This window comes from Harpia harpyja, chromosome 22, assembly GCF_026419915.1.
Source record: "Harpia harpyja isolate bHarHar1 chromosome 22, bHarHar1 primary haplotype, whole genome shotgun sequence".
In the NCBI taxonomy this organism is placed as follows: Eukaryota; Metazoa; Chordata; class Aves; order Accipitriformes; family Accipitridae; genus Harpia; species Harpia harpyja.
Window position 1 is genome coordinate 6,828,017 of NC_068961.1, and position 18,052 is coordinate 6,846,068.

At 36.2% G+C, this 18,052-nt stretch overlaps 1 long non-coding RNA gene across 1 annotated transcript in view; it reads right to left on the reverse strand.

The window, feature by feature from the left end:
• Positions 1–17,433, reverse strand: part of LOC128135234 (uncharacterized) — a 45,432-nt gene extending 27,999 nt beyond the window's left edge. The window contains exons 1-2 of the long non-coding RNA XR_008233017.1: positions 16,846–17,433; positions 11,218–11,346 (exon numbers count right to left, since the gene is read on the reverse strand). This is a non-coding gene — a long non-coding RNA (uncharacterized LOC128135234). The remainder of the gene's footprint in view (positions 1–11,217; positions 11,347–16,845) is intronic.
• Positions 17,434–18,052: the final 619 nt, after the last annotated feature.

Below are 18,052 nucleotides of genomic sequence, written 5' to 3' on the forward strand. Positions count from 1 at the left end.
AACAACACTTTTTCCCCTCTCTTCTCTAAGCTGACCTCTGTTTTCACTATTTGTCCTTCAAGAAACTTATTTCAAAGGCTCTTCAACAATGATAAAGTCTTTGTTGAAGACTCAGTCCTGAGTTTAATGCAAATGGCAATAATCATCAATCTGTCCAGATAATTTCAGAAATTTATGTTATTATAACATTGTTGCATTGAATACATATCTAAGGATTGTTTTGTTCCCGCAACCTGCTACATGAGAAAATATGCACAAAGATTAAAGCCAGTGTGGATGTTTGAAAGAATTTTCCAACTAGAAGCATCAATTCACCTATTTATAGTCAGTTCAATTCATTGGAAAGTATTTCTACCTTCATGATTTTATAGAGTATGTGCAGTCAGTTCAACTTGCCATAGCTGAGTATTACCAAAAAAATCACTGAAATGTTTGTGTATCTCAGGAGCTAGCTCAAGAGTGTGTAAAAAACATTACAAATATACATTGAATAGAATACTCTCAACTTTCTAGTTAAGAAATGCAAGTAACATGTTAGAGCTACTTTAAATGAATGTTCCAAAATTCTTCCTAATATTTTTTCTTAAAAATAGTAAAAGGTCTGAAGAAAAGAAGAGATTTTTGTACGCTTGTGTTTCTTTTGTCATGAACAAAGCAGATTTTGTTTGCTTGTTCTGTTTTCCTGTAATTCAAGACCACCTGATCACTTTTCTAGTCAAACAATGCAAATAAAACCAGTTGTCTGGATGATGAAAAGGAGAAGAAAGTAAGAAAAGTATTTCAGAAAGCCATCTATAAATAAAAAGAATATAAACAATAATCATAAGCAGAATTCCTTTACAATAAAAATGTGTGGAGTAGCCATAAAACAAACATGACTGAAAGTTCATGAACATCACACTTGCTGTTCCAGTGCAGGATCATATGCAAGGACATGTACCTCTGTTATTGCTGATAGCCACTTGTCTTGCATATCTGTAAGTATGACTAAAGATAGATGTTCCACAACATCATTAAGTGATTTATTCAATTGCACAATTTTCTAGCAAACGCTCCCTAGTATTTAACTTGAGCATTCCTTGCCATAATGTAATCATATAGACACCATGATGATTTTTTTGTGTCACCTTCTCTATTTGTTCCAAGGTTGTCTCCCTCAAATTTCTCTGCTTTGGGCAAAACCACCAAACCCACATTTCTTCATTCTTTCCTGTAAGGCATCTATTCTAAACTTCAGACAAATGTTTCTCTTCTCAGGATACTCTCCAGTTTGTTCACTTCTTTCCTGAAGGGCAATACCCCAAACTGGACACCACTCCAGCTGAGCCTTAGCTCTAGTGAGAAAAGAGAAAGGCCTCCTTCTCCTGTTATACAGGCTCTATATCTGTTTTTATGTCATGTACAGGTGTTTATAGAATCATTTAGGTTGGAAAAGACCTTTAAGATCATTGAGTCTAACGGATAACTTGGCACTGCCAAGTCCACCACTAAACCATGTCCTTAAACTCTCTTCTGTGATAAACCCACATACTTCATTTGTGTCCAGCACAGTATCCACAATAACCCTGGATCCTTTTTCAGTAGAACTGCTGCCAAACCAATTGTTCTCAGAGCTGTGCTTGAGGAAATATTGTTTCTCCATAAACACAATACCTTGTCTTTGCTGTTGAATTTGTTTCTTTTTTTTAGTGAAAGTGTTTTGTTTTTTTTTTAATCCTGTTATTGAGCAGATTTTTAGTCTCTTCCAGCTTCATGTCATCTGCAAATTAGGTAATTATACTATCAATCCAAACATTAACAAAAATACATGAATAAAATCAGACACAAGATGGATTCCTGCAGAACCTTTCTTGTTATAGTCTTCCTTTTTGGCAATAAACCTTTGATAACAGCTAACCAGTTATGCAGCCACCTGCTAGTAGTTTTATGTGTTCCATGTTTCCCAGATAGCTTATTAAAAAGCATGTTGGGATAATTTCAAAGCCTTGCTAAGTTAAAGATACCTTAGATTTTTGCTTTCTCTACAGGAGCATAATAATTTTAGGCAAAAGTTAGACTAATTTGACAATGTAAATTCATGCTGACTCTTTTTAATCTACTTTTTATCTTCTATGTTATAAATAATCTATTTGATTATTTGCCCATCTAATTTTTATGGGATTTGTCTATAAACCTCTGGACCTTTTTCTTTCTCTTTTTTTTTTTTTTTATTAATAGACATTATCTTGGTTGATCTTCTCTGGACAAAGAGAGGGAATTTTTATGAGAAATAGTGATATTGGTATTGGATGTAAGTCAATTCTGAAATGGATTAACAGGAGATCTATATGTATAAATATTTTAAAAGTTTATTTTAAGTGAACCGTACCTTCAGCAGAGATCCTGAACTACTCTTGTGGAAATTAATTTTGTCCAGAAAGTATTGAATAAACATTGCAAAATGGATTCTGAAAGGAATTTTACAACAAATTTAGGATTGCTAATATTCTGCTTAATGGCAAAAGGTATCACATTATTGCAAAATGTCTTTCAATCCTATATAATTATCAATGCTAGCATAAAACTTTTGTATTTGTAATAAAAACGAAATCCTGACATACTTACTCAAGCAAGGAGTCAAGTGTTTACAATTAGTGTTCTGCTTGTAAAAAGACTAGCTAAACACAGAAAGGAAGTATGATTTGTCATATAAGGATTTCAACAGAACTTATTCTTGGACTCACGGTTCTATGTCTCATATCATTTTGCATTTAATAAGCATTTCATACATCCATATAGTTGTTTTTAAAATAAACAAACCAGTATATATTTTAATAGTCAGGTAACAGTCATATTGCCTGTATCATAGAAATTATCATGCCATTAACTTTTACCATTCTGGGTAGTGATCTAACTACCTTGCTACTTTATTACTAGTTTAGAGAAAGGATTACTTGGGTAATATACCTAGAGCAGAATTCTATGACTTGGCTTACAGTGAATGAGACAATAAAACCCAGGTATTTCAGAGACAAGTCAAAATTATTTTTAATGATTTCCAAGTTAAAGCTTTTCCTTTAAATGAGAATGGTATTCTAGTTCTAAATGGTATTCTTTTCATCTTGCATCCTGACTTCTAAAGACTGCACTTACTCTGCTCATTCACTAATTTCTACAGCACAGTTGCTGAGATTGTTTCCTCATATAGAAAATTTATTTATAAACTATATATTATAGTATTATTAATAATAACAAACCCAATAACTGTTATAACTAAAGCATTAGTTAATATTGTTTTAAGTATATGTTCATTAAATTTTTGATGCTGGGATATACTACCTTAAAATTTTGTGTCACGCGTATGCTATCTGAAGTATGTTAATACAGACTAAAATATGGATAATGAACAGTGCATGGGTAAGAGTATTAAAAAGACACTTAAGATCTTTTTTATCATTCCAACTACAAGTCCATATTTGTACTCAAGTATGAAATTTTTAGTAAAGGTACATATTTTTATCTCCATATGAAGTTGTTTACAGCAGCTATTGACACATTTATTCTCATATAGGTCAGGAGAAGCAGGTTAGTCTCTTGTGCTTTAGGAAAATCAGGCAAGTCTTCCTAAGGCAAGGTGTCTCAGTGGATACATAAGATATATTTAAGGCATATGAGTTTACCAAATGAACAGTGTAAAGTGCAGAAAATGGTTACCAGTTATAGCTGCCTGCCCCATGATTTACTTTTCCAAATCGCTTAGGAAACCATGTGTCCTGCCTGACAGAGCACAGCTTCCAACACAGCTGTAAGAGAAGGCTCATATAATTACACCTTCTGAATTCATAGCAAAGCATTTGGCCTTTCATATATTAGCAAAGCTAAACTGTAAACAGATGTCAGTGTTTTGTATCAGAACCTCCATTTTGCCCTTTTCCAGTCTGAAAAGCTGCTCCGGTTGGTGGACTGCAATACTGAAGAAATCCACTCCTAGTGTAAAAACTACAAGTCAGTGATTCAGTTCCATCTGGTAAAGGATATTTAATCTATCCACTACTACCCTCTATGCACTCAAGTTAAAATTGTCTTTCTGACTGGTTGAAATTCTGATTAACTGAAAATTTATATGATTTATATTCTCTGTGCATTGTTCTGAAATGATGAGTTAGGTTGCACAGAAATATTCAATCAAGAATAATTACATCTGCCCATGTTTGCTCCTTCATCTTCTAGCACTATTAAGTACTGTTAAGAAAAACTAAAATGAGTATCTGATAATTTAATTAAAGAGCTATATTAGAAAGCATATGATATACAGGAGAATAAATTAGGTCTGTACAAACAACTTAAGTTCTGAGAAGTCTTATATCTGGAATGGCTGACTTTGACTTTATTAAAGTAGTGATTAAAAACATCTTCTAAAATTCAGTGAATATTCCTGCCCATTGCAAATTTTTGAAAAATTCTATTTTTTGATGTACTAGCAAATATTAAATATCAACAGAACATTCATTTTAAAAGGTTATACGTAAATTGAGCAACATTTGTAATGACACTCATTTTACCTTCAAGAAATCATAAAATTAACTCTAATTTTCCAAGTCTTCAGAGTGAATGCATTCTTTTCTCTATTTCTTTTAGATTTTAAAATAATAAAAGGGTTTATTTTTTCAACATTTTCTAAAAGAATATTTTTCATTAATAGCCCTTAAAATTATATTTCTCAATTATCTTTCAGGTAACAAGGCAAAAGTGAGATACCTGCTGAGGGATATTTTAGGGTTTTTCTATCTGAATCATTGATGACATAAAAGCAATGGATCTGTAAGGGAAAAAATAAGATGCATTTTTACTTGATTTGATGTTACACTAACACACTGTAAATGGAATTCAGTATAGGTAAATTTGAAGCAACGCAGAGCGCAGAACCTCCAAATAAATGGTAGTAAGTTTTTGTCAGGAGGAATTCATAAGAGAATCTGCACTATTAAATCTCTAATAAGCTAGAAAAGGAAAGAGTTTGGCACAGTGTTGATAAAAATAGGCAGTGGATCATTTCCAAACTATTAATGCATTAACACTTTTTATGTCTTAGATACACTTGCTTCAAGAAGTGACTGCAGTAACACTTCATATTGCACATGATGACAATTGCTGTAAAACATACTGTAAGTCATCATAGCTCATGGAGTAGGTTACACACATAAATACATTGTCAAATTCTTACCTTTTCTCAACCCTACTGTCCTGCTTTTGGCTGGGATAGAGTTAATTTTCTTCTTAGTAGCTACTACAGTGTGTTTTGAATTTAGTGTGAGAATAATGTTGATAACACACTGATGTTGTAGTTGTTGCTAAACAGTGCTTATCCTAAGTTAAGGATTTTTTCAGGTTCCCATGCTCTGCCAGCAAGCAGGTGTACAAGAAGCTGGGAGGGAGCATGGCCAGGACAGCTGATCCAAACTAGCCAAAAGGATATTCCATACCATAGGACGTCACGCTCAGTATATAAACTGGGGGGAGCTGGCCGGGACAAGGGGTGATCACTGCTCAGGCATCGGTCAGTGGGTGGTGAGCAATGGGACTGTGCATCACTTACCTTTTCTTGGGTTTTCTTTCTCTTTTTTGTTATATTCCCTTTCATTACAATTATTATTATATGTTATTGTTATATTTTATTTTACTTTAGTTGTTAAACTATTCTTATCTCAACCCACGAGTTTTACTCGTTTCCCCTCCCCATCTGACGTGGTTTAAGCCCAGCCGGTAACAAAGCACCACGCAACGACTTGCTCACTGCTCCCTGCCGTCCCCGGCGGGATGAGGAGAAAATATAAAGAAACACTCATGGGTCGAGACAAGGACAGGGAGGGATCACTCACCACTTATGGGCATGGGCAAAACACAGGCTCAACTTGGGAAAGAAACAACATCAATTTAATTGACTACCAATCAAATCAGAACAAAGATACTGAGAAGTAAACCCCAACCTTCAAACACCTTCCCCCCATCCCTCCCTCCCGCCCGGCTCAACCCCACTCCCGGTTCTCTCTCCCTCCTCCCCCCGGCAATGGGGGTTGGGGTCAGCTCGCCACACCTTGTCTCTGCCGCTCCTTCCTCCTCAGGGGGAGGAGGACTCCGCACTCGGGCCCTGCTCTGCCATGGGGGGTCTCCCGCGGGACACAGTCCTCCACCAACTTCTCCAAGGTGAGTCCTTCCCGCGGGCTGCAGTTCCTCACAAACTCCCCTGGCGTGGGTCCTTTCTGCGGGCTGCAGTCCTTCAGTCCCAGCCTGCTCCAGCGCGGGCTTTCCCACAGAGTGGCGGCCATCTTGGGGGCCTCCGCTCCCCCGCTCCCCTCCATGGCTGGGGACACACAGCCTGCCGCCTCACTGCGGGCTGCGGGGGCATCCCCTCCTGCCCCGCTCCTCCTCCCCTCCTTCCTCCCTGACCTCGGTACCCGCAGAGGGGTTCCTCTCCCATCCCAATCCCCGACTCTCCGCAGGTTTCCCCTCTTCACTCCGCTCTCCCAGCGGCGCTACCGCCGTCGCTGAGGGGCTCGGCCTGGGCCAGCGGCGGGTCCGGCTTGGGGCCGGGGAAGCTTCCAGCAGCTTCTCACAGGAGCCGGCCCTGCGGACCCTCACCCCGTACCAAAAACACCGCCACACAAACCCAAAACACCATCCCACTGGGACAAGGGACAGGAGGCGGGGGACAAGGGAGGGAGCATGCAGGCAAGCAAGCAAGCAAGCAGCTGCCTGGTGCTTAGTTGCTGGCTGGGATGAAACCATGACACCTACACATCTCTACTTAGCCTGTCCTATGCTCCATTTCTGTGTCATGGAAGGTTCTGCCGTTCCATGCTGGGCAGGTTGAACACCAAACATGCCCACGCATATGCAGTACCTTGCTTGTTTCACAGGAAGACCTTGGTTCTGTTGCAATGGTTGTAAAGGTGAAGGATGGATTATTATAGTTACGAATCATCTAGAAATAATCTGTTTCTAATTTCAAGGTACATGATACCAATAGTTGTTGCTTTCAAGCTTATGCTTTAAATGAAAATACCTCATGCTAGAAAGGTTCAGAATTTGTAAAAAATATACCTTTTTATCAGGATATGATTTTAAAATTACATTTTAAAAGTATGCAGTTAGGTTTTTTTCATACTTGTTAGACAGTGACCCTGGTTTTAGTTTTATAGACTTTCCATTGAAAATTTGATTGGTTTTATCTGCCTCAAACCTATCCATGTATTTTTTAAATAGAGAAAATAAGTACTGAAATTACCAAATCAAACAAGCATGGAAAAGAACAGAGGAAGTTACTTCCGCATTCATTTCCCCAAGGGCTGCCACAAATTTGTTTATTTGGTATGATTAATACTAGTCATTCATATGTTCCAGTAACAGGAAAATAATAGCTGAATAAGGCACCGTCTTAGGTTAGTTATCTCTTAATAAGAAATCAAGAAAAATGATAAGAAGAGAGGATTGGAAATAGGGTAAGTTGCACAACACATTCATAGTCCCCATTTATGCCTCATGAGACCCATTCACAATTACACTGTGGGGTAAAAAAAAAAAAAGGATACATATTTCTCTCCTTTGTCTAGTTCTCCTCTTATTTTATCATTGTGAAATATTTTTTTCTTAAACTATTTTAAAGCAGATTCTGATCACAGCTAGACTGGTCACCCATCTTCTCTTGAACCATATAACTGCTCAGCTGAGAGGAGATTGAGTAACAGTCAACACTAATAAAATCTGATAGCAACTGAAAGCCTTAGCATATTTTTAACTAAAAGCTGCAGGAAGTATGAGAAGAACAAGTTCATCACAGAGCATTGTACTTCGAGGGCAAAATAAATCTCTATAAAATATTGATAGTTTATTTGAGCATCTTGCATTGAGACAAATGATTTAAGGACAATATAAACTGTAACCAAAAAAAATGCTCTAAAACTTGAAATGCTGAGTCAGCTAACAGGTAATGAAATGCTGTCAGTCCACTAATGTATTCCAGCACAGCTGGTAGACTCACTTATATCAAAGAATATCTTTTCTCTGCTGGTCACAGTGGTGAAAATTCATACCACTCCAAATAATTAACAAATTCAACTTTTCAGAAAAGATTTAGGTGGTGTAAAGGGGTATAAACCCAACAGTATTTATCCCACATCCTGCTGTTTCCCTTTTAACTATATCTCTGCGCAGATTTGTTCTAAGATTAAACATGGAGTTTCAGATTCTCTTTTTATAGGATGCTATATTCCTTTTTAATTTTTTTTTTAATTTAACATATCCTCACTACTCTATCCTTAGTGGACAAAATTACTTTTGCATTATTTGCATTCTAGATAGGCTCCTGCATGATGGTTTATCTCCTGACAAACACTGGATGAAAATTACACTGTATGTTCTCTAGCAGTTTTGCATGCTAGTTTCCCCAGAATCCTTTCCTATTCATTCTTGTACAAGTTGTTACTGATTTTCTTGACCACATAAATCTTTTGAAGGATTCTTCATTTTAAAAAGTGGAGAAATATGTTCCTTTGTTTTCCTCTGAAAGGCTGGTGCAAGTCCTTCAATGAGTAATGAAAACTATTATTGTTCAATGACAATTAATTCTATTTTAAAAAAATATTTTGATTTTGGATACTGTATTGTGGAAAAATGTTTTATAGTAACTTACTTTAATATACCAGTTTTTTAAACACCCTAGTTGTGTCCCCATTTTTACCTGGCATATTTATTTAAACTGTAATCTTACATTTCATCTTTTCTCATTTAAAGTGCTGTCTTCTGTAAAACCGGTTCTTTGTTTTCCTGAATATATTAAGATCCATTTCTGGCTTCATTAACACTTGGAAACAGTTAAAAAAAAAGTAGAAAGAAAAAAGTAATAAAACTTTTGTCATTGACAGGCAAGATTTCCACTAAGTGTCTTCAATGCAAATAATCTGCCAATGTAATTTAGTTTCTTTTTCAAGTTTATTTAAAAAATTCCTTGCCATAACATATTGGCTTTGTCAGCAGATGTACAGGAAGGACTAGATTTACAAGCTCTTAGACAGTTCATTTGCTGTTTATTTTAGATGCTTTGGATTGCAGCCTCTCAGCACTCATGTATGACCTTTCTGCAAAGCTGCTGTTTTTACCAGAGTTGATTTAATTGCAGAGATGAACTTTAACTTCTGAAGAGTCCTAATCCACTCATTTGATGCATATGCAGTTATCTTTCTTGTACTCTACCAGAAAAGTATCCTATTAAAGTTCAAAACTGGCTGGTCAGGTTTCTGATCTAAAAGAATGTAAAATGTTGTTTATTACAATGCTGTCTTAGTTTTTATTCTTAAGAAGGCATTCAGTGACATTATTATGGATGTCATCCAGCTCTCTCCTATACATGAACACACATAACAGAACAATTAAAAATTAAACAGAGATGCCTCAGTATGTCATAAGGTCACTTTTCCAATATCTTCCATTTTGGTAAGTAAACACAAATATCTTAAAATCCAATAAACAAGATGTACTTCACTAGGATGAGGAGAGAGAGAGATGGTGGTGGGGCTCTTTTTGTACCTCAGTAAGAAAAGGCCTGACAACAAACAGCATAATGAAATAGCTGTTTAAATAAGATAGAACAAAAGGAAGAATATAGATAGCAAGTAAATTTTACATCCCTTCAGATGCTGGACAACCTGCTTTCATGCAGATGGACCCCGGATGGTTTTTCACACAAGGGTCTGTGTAGATTCTGTCTGTGGAGAGGTCCCCCCGAGTGGAGAACGCAAGATTACCTCTTTGAAGTGAGTATATATGTTTTAAAATACTCAACCATTAAAATACATAGCACATCAACAAATGGAACAAGAAAACAAAAGAATATCCACAGGATATTTGACAATGTGGACATAATGTCAGCTCCAGCCAGTAAACATAGTCAATGTCTGCAAAGGACTTTTCATCATACATAGTGGGAGCTTTTTAATTGAATTGACTGGCCTGAAGTACAAGAACATAAGTTGCTGAGTATTAGGAGTTTGGTTCAATACGTTGATCCAGTGCTAAGAGTTTGATCAACAAAAAGATTCAATTATTTTAATAGGAAGGAGTACCACTTCAAATAATTGTGTGATTATTTTGTGACTTATATCCATACCATCACTGGTTCTCATCCAAATGTTGCTATAACATTTAATTTAATAGACAATAAAGTGTAGGCAACTTCGGGAAATGGAAAGGGAACACTTTCTTGTCTCTGTATGGTGCCTTGGAAGTCAGACATTTAGGGAATGATGTAACCACCTAAACATTGGTATCTTTTGCTATTGAAGGTATGGAGACATTTGCATGGGGCTGACAGATAGAGCAGAGGACCTATAGGCAGCCTCTGCCATTCTGGAAGGGGCAGTAGCTGGACTACCAGGGTACCCTACTAAATCTATATTGGCATGATGTGTTTATGTTTAGAAGGTTATCTTCATTTTAGAATCCAATTTAAACTTGTTCAAGTTAAGGGAATCTTTCTTTTTGCCTCTTGAGAAACACTCAGTGAATGAAACAATTAATACAACTCCTTCCTTAACAGAAGTATTCTCTGAGACACTGTCTGGTGCATAAACAATTTTTAAAGGTATTCTGACAACATAATAAGGGCTTTATTTATGTATTTTGATTATCAGCCTTTATTTATTTTGCACATAAAAGTACTATAACTAAAGCTGACACAATCAAGTTTGAATGCTTGACTGAGAGCATTAAGGCAGATATACCTATTCCAAAAATACCGTTGTTTTTTGTTTCTATGAAAAATTTATGATTTATGTCATAGGCAAAAAGCACTGTCTGATGTCTATTCATCTGCAGAAAGGATATTACTATCATTCCCATCAGGATGCTCCTAGTCATCTATTGACTTTGTGTAATAAGCCATCTTTCAACAAGGTAGATGCAAAATAAAAATATATGCTACTGGAATTCCAGTTGCATTATGAATAAAGTATAGCTATGAGCAAAAAGAAAGTATACTTTATATGTAAAGCCAAATACCTGACTTTTAGTATCATGTAAATCTTAACAATCTAATCAAAGAATCTTTGTTAGTCCAGATTTCAATATTGCAAAGGAGAAAAAAGTAAAATTAAGAAATACTATTACAGAAAACCAAAACACAGTCATAATAATTGTAGCAATGATAATAATAATACAGTTAAAATTATTATGTGTTTTGCTTACTTCTTTCAATACCCCTTTGTACTCTGACAGCACCAATCTTCTTCAAGCAAGCAGGGGCACTGGAGGGCCAGGGCTGGATATAGATAATGGTTGCAGCAGGTCATCTGTGCTCCAGGTTCTTCACTTTCACTGCACAGAGAGCTATAGTGATACATTTCTTCTTCCACCTATTTTTTTCTTCCTCCCCTCCTTTCTCCTTTTTTGGATTTATTTGGGTCTGTTTTCTAACAAAGTTCCACATCATGCTCTCCATTGATCTTCAACTTCACTGTATGCACAAATTTACTGTATATGGTGCATTTTATGTTAGACACTTGTTCTTTGTTGTCTTTGTTACTTTCAAACTTGTTTTGTCCAGCTTCTAGATCTGCATTTCTTTAATCAACCACCTCCAGTGTCAGCCTATGTCCCTTATCATCCCCTGTTGTACTTTTCTATGCTGCATTCTGTTTCCCTGCTTCTCAAAGTCACTGCTATTGAGCTAGGCCTGTTTCCCTCTACACTGTATCATTATTATCTAATTATTATTATTATTATTATCATCATCATTATCATTAACACTGGAATGGGCTGCCCAGGGAAGTGGTTGAGTCACCATCCCTGGAGATATTCAAAAAGCGAGTGGACAGGGTACTCCAGGGCATGGTTTAGTGGGCATGGTTAATGGTTGGACTCGATGATCTTGAAGGTCTTTTCCAACCGAAATGATTCTATGATTCTATTCTATGATTATAATAGTCATAAATATCTCATTTGCCCAGAACACCTACTTGTTGCAACTATTTGTATAAAAACTATGGTTGTTCCATACAAATATAAGGAAAAGTAAAACGAATGGTAGACATAGCTACCCAGTTATTTAAAAAAAAATTCTGTTGCAGGTAAACCAAATAAGATCAAAGCTCTAGGAACATCAAGGAAAGTTCAGGCAAACCAAGCCTGACAAGCTTCATTCCTGAGGCCTTGAAAATTTTGTTACTAGCCTGTTACTAGCAATGGCAATACAGTATTACTTGGCTAAAATGCCACAGCTGGTCTCCTTCAAACTCGGTTTTGCTGATCACTGCAACCTGCCTCACATAAGAAAATCTTATTTGTCATTTTATATGAGTGAATTGAGAACTCTCCTAAACTTCAGGCTTTAAGATCTTGCTGAGTACTTTTATCTGTGGACTGTGAACAATTTTATAATGCATTTTTCCTTTGTTTGTGTTTAAAATGTGGTATTAGTTTCTAGGGCTACCTATGCGTAAATGTCTATATTTGTGCATATATATATATATTCTTGTTAAAAAAAATATTTGATTTTGTGTAGAGACTTTGCCTTGGAACATACTGCACTCTGGAGCAAGAGTCTCTTCAGAGGAGTTATGGGTGTATTTTCTGCCACAGACAAATGTGAATATGTAAAACAAAGTAGAAATACAACTTGACCTTTTACTCCATGGAATTAGGCTTAAACTACTTTTAACATTCTTTCTAAACATACTCTCTTTCAAGCTTACAGTATATTTCTTTTGGCCTTCCCACATGGGCAGTTGTCATTTTACATCACTAAACTCTCTTTGTGAACAAAGTAAGCATCAGATGCCCTTGAGAAAGAACATTTGGCTTAAACTTTGGACCTCTGTGATAAGTCAGCCATAAGAACAGTGAAGCTAAACTGAGGAAAGGACTCAGTGTGTCAACTTTAAAATGTGTGAAAGGTAGCTGAAGCTGGTGGGTCTCAATAGGTGCTTTTCACAAAGATGAGGTAGAATGTTTTTTACTACTACAGAACCGAATTCAAACTTTGGCAAAGGAATGAGATTGACTGGGCTTTACAGAAAAGTGGTAAGCCTTCTCTTCAAAAACATTTTACTTTGCCTGTTCAGTTCTTTAATACATTTAAACAAATATATTTATGTGTGTATATATATAAGCTGAGAACAAGATTCCCTTGAAATGACATTTTATGTGTATTCAACATTAGTGAAATCTTAACCTTTAAATGGATGATTCATTTTACAATGAGCAGATGATTCACAGAGCTCACGGGAGTATCATATGGGACACAGAGGCAACCTGGGCCAAGTGTTACGAAGCTTGCACATGCCGACCTGCTCCTGAGGAGGCTAGCCCTAAACCAGCCATAAATGGGGATGGACTCTGTAACACTCAGAACACTAGGACCCAGGGTAATCTCCTCATGATGATACAGGTAACTATGGAAATAGAACCACAGTTTATTCTGCAGAGGTGAGCAAACCCTCGCTTGTGTAATAATGAATGCAGTTGGATTTTAAATGATCCTTCCCCCAAGGAAAATTCTTAAAAGTATTCTTCTTCTATATAGAAATACATTAATATAAAATATTCCCAAGCCTCCTCTTTGGAAGTAATCTAACTTAATGTAATTTTATTTTATTTCCTTCTCAGGACTATAATAGGTTTGAATCTACTCATGTGATGCCTGAGGTGGTACAAGAACAAGGCAGCAGCTCTGTGCAGTGCAGGGTGCAGCAATACCATTATCAAAATCCTTTAGTAGTGAAACCACAAACCTGCAAACACACAATGAGTGATAGATATCATGTATCATGGTGACAGATTCCAGTTGTTCATTCCCATATTCAGTCTTTATTCACAGCTAAACAATTTATTCTATTAAAAGAGGAAGAAGAGGAGGGTTAGGATTAGTTGACTATGGAAAAGACCACAAAGAAAAACCCGATCCAAATTCTTCAAGCTTGTACTAAATCCAGAGAAAGGATAAAAACCTGATGCTACAAGGAACTAGGTCAGGACTAGACTCTTCAGAGCACTGAACTCTCAGAATTTCATTGCAGAAGACAAGTAAAGGGAGTGGGATCTTAGATAATGTCTCTACTTGTTAAAAGTAGGCAAAGCAAAAGCGTGGTGGTAGCAAGATGAAGTGGAAATAGCTACAGTCAGGGATATCAGTAATTTTATTGGAATAGGGCTTAGGGAACCCAAATTATTTTTCAATTGACAAAATCCTTCAGAGGGATTTGTTTATGTGAAGCGCACAACATGCACAGAAACCTTTGAAATAAAACTTCACTAGCAGTGTGATACATATTGTGTTCTGTGTTGAAAATACTTTTAATCAGTTGAAGCTATATGGTTTAGGGCCATGGTTTTCTGTGAAAAACAAAAAGTTCTTGTTTATGAGATGCATTTTGCCCTAACCTTTAGAAAATTATGTTTGTCTTAAATTAACTGTATTGGGGTCTTGAGGATGACATTAACCTTTTACATCCTATGATAGAACAGGTTCTTCTCTGACCTATTGATTATTAGTCACTTGAGAAAAGTTTGTAAAGGATAGTGACCTGAAATTATTGATCTCTTCAGCTAATATCTCTATTTTAAAGATCAGGCTGAAGCAGGAAATAGACATTTTATAACCAAAATGGAAATTAATTTCTTATGTATGCAAAATTATGATCACAGAGAATTATGTCAGTTTACAGGAAAGCATTGGTCAAGAAAAAGATATCGCAAAAACAATGAGAAAGTCTCTTTTACCCACTCATTTCTAGATGTATTACTAGTGGTAATGAAAGTTTTGTCAATTGGAAGTTCATTAGCAGGAAAGAAGTTCCATAAAATAAGAAATAAATCACTGAGGTTCCTAATGTTTTTCAGCTGAATATGTTCTCCATTATTTCCATGCATTAATAGTAAGGACAGTACTAGTTTCTATTTTTTTCTCTTCCTTTTCTCTTTCCTTTTCTCATTTGTTTCTTTTGGAGGGAAGGGAGAAAAAAGAACATAGAAAAGAAGGGAAAAATGTATTACACTTATAATATCTTTCAGTGATGGATTTTAATTTTCTCCTTTCCCTATCTAAAAGTCTAAGTACAATTTTTTAGTAAAAAAAATCCTTTCTTTTTGATTATTTTTCACTGAAAATAAGACAAAGGTTATAATATCACAATTGCTTTCCTCTTCCAATCTTCCATAGAAATAAACTTTTCAGGATTACAACCACATTAGAATACTTAATGGCTTTAGGGATGCTGTTATTTTATTATTTTACTGTAATGTTTAATTCATGTTATGTTAAAGGCATTCTGATTTATGTTGTTAGTGTTGTACAAAGAGATCTGAAACATTTTCAGGTCTGTGAAATAGCTACTGGTATGTTATTTTTACTTTTTAAGAAAAAATCTACATATCCTGGAAAGAAAGGGAGGTTCAATGATTTCCTTTAACTTGTAAAAAGGAAGACAACACAAAAGGGAAAATAGAAAGAAAGAAAGAAGGAAAGAAAAGAAAGAAAGAACTGTAGTTTCAAAATATAGCTGCCTGGTGAAGAAGATAGCAGTCCAAGGAACTTTCAGATACATCAGTTCATGAGCTTCACTCTAACAGTCTTAAAACTTGTGTTTGTCTACCCACCTGCAGTAGAAGAACCAACAGAAGTTATAACATGTAAATGGCAGCCCAAATACCGTCTTGCACAAAACAGTTCTTCCCCCTGCCTGTCATCAAAGAGAGTTCGCTACGGCTACATACACATGTGCACAGATGCACATGGATTTCTTCACTAGCTGTCCATAGATGCTTGGTCTGTCCAGCAACTGGTTCCCAGACCCTGGTCTTGCACTTCTAGGCACCCAGATCTCTCATCCCACTCACTGGATAGCTCATGTTGAAGTTCACAATCAGGCCATGCATGTGCATCCCCACATGCAGAATAGAAATCCCACTCACATGGAAAATCGTTAGGAATACAGTGTATTATGAAGACAGGACAGTTTGCAGTGACTGGTGCAGGTGTGGTGCTCTGTCAGAAAAACATGCAGACCAGCATCTCACACGTGACCAGCCGGTCCCTTCTATCCCCTTCATTTTCCCAGGCTTGTTCTTCCCCCATTGACCTCCGCTCTTTCTCTGCCCTTGCCTCTTCCCAGATAAACACCACTCCCCTGCCTTCTTTCTTCTTTCCCCAATGGTCCCAGTTTTGCTAAGTCTGTACCCAAATTTAGCACTTCCTTATACTGTTACCTAGATCATCTCAGCCATGCATTGTATTACTGATACGGTTACATAGGCACTGCTGGCTCTGCAAGACACTGTTCTCCAAAAGATCCTTAATCCACTCACTCTTCATTAACTCTCTCACTCTTTTACTCGTCTCTTTTGCTCTAATGTGAACGCATCCTGATCTTGCCACAAACCTGAATTTTGCCAATGTAGACAAGCAACCTTGAACTGTCTCTGAAGCCAGGGATTAAAAACATGTCGGTCTACTGTATTGCCCTAGAGGGTATTTTCTGATACTGAAAATCTACGCCCTTGGTTGTGGCAGCAAAATACCCCTGATTCAATGAATTCCATCAAGTCTTTCATGACATGAGAACTTTCTTCCTGGACCTATGCACCAAAGGTGCTACATAAGGACATAACGTGTTGCCACTTAAAGATTAGATTTTGGTTTATATGCAGAGAAGTTTTATGTAACATACAATCAGTATTATGTCTTCTGTATTTCTCTGTGCCATTGTCTTTTGAAATTAATGGTTAACTGTAGAAATGAACATATATATATATATATATATGAGAGATTTCTAAGAGTTTATAAGACTTTAAATGTGACTGTCTGCAACAGCTTCTTACCTGTAAGGGGTGTAATACTGAAAAACAACAATCCATGTTGATGGTATCTTGTCTTTGAAGTTTCCTGACAGATTGAAAAGAGAGTAATTCTACTGCTGGCCACTTTGCAGTGACAGCTGGGTGAAGTCATTGTAAACACTGAAGATAACTTTCCATATGGCAAGAATTCCTAACTGTTTATTTGGTAATCACCAGTGTATGCTCATTAGGACCCAGAGCTGCATAGCCTTATTGAATGTGATTGTCTGCGTAGAAATTCTGTTGTGTTGAATTTATCTGCAATATGTTACCCATAAAAAGGGTCCAAGTCCTAGTTCTTGGATTCAGACATAGATTTTGATCATCAAAGGAGGAATATTTATGTATCTGGATCCTCTTCCCCACCACCCCTTCTCCTGCTCCCCCATTCTCTTTCAGAGATGGGATGAAAAAAATTATACAGATGCAAATAAAAATTAATTTTTCAGTCAAGCTCATCTGCACTCAATAGTCAAATAGTCTTTCCACATTTTCTGTTGCTTTCTGCTTCACTGAAGCCCTCCAGCACAGCATTACTAGTGGCAAATTTACCAATTGAAATTCCACATTTCCCAGTTTCTTTCAGCCTACCTTTCCCTAGATGATACTAAATACCTATATTTAGATAGACTGAATCAAGTCCTAGTTTTCCATTTTTTAATATTTCATAACAAGTAGTGATTAGAAGGGATAGGAATACCTATTCTCTAAAGAGATTATAATATTTCAGCAGGATGCAGCTTCTCATCACTGCAATACAATTTGCTACTGTCTTAAACTAGGTTAAAATATTAAATAATATTATCCATTTAAAGAATTGTCACACTTTTTGGAAAAAAAAAGAAAAAAATCAGAAACAGGATGTCAAAATTTTGGAAATGCAACTGAAAACTATTTATTTGATGGTTTTAAATAGCTACAATCTCTTTCAGAATAAATAGAATTTTTTATTATGATTGGCATCTTAATGTTTCAGAAATATGACAGAACATTAAATATTTGTGGGCAAATTTTTTTCAAAGATTAAGAAGAAAACACTTTTTAATATATAATATCTGGAATTTTTAATACTACTATATTAAATATGGAAATTTTACCAATCCTACAATCTGCAACCAAATCCTTCCCCTTCTGCCCCCACTAAAAGAATAAAAACCTATATGAAAATCCTATCTTCTTTTCATGAGGG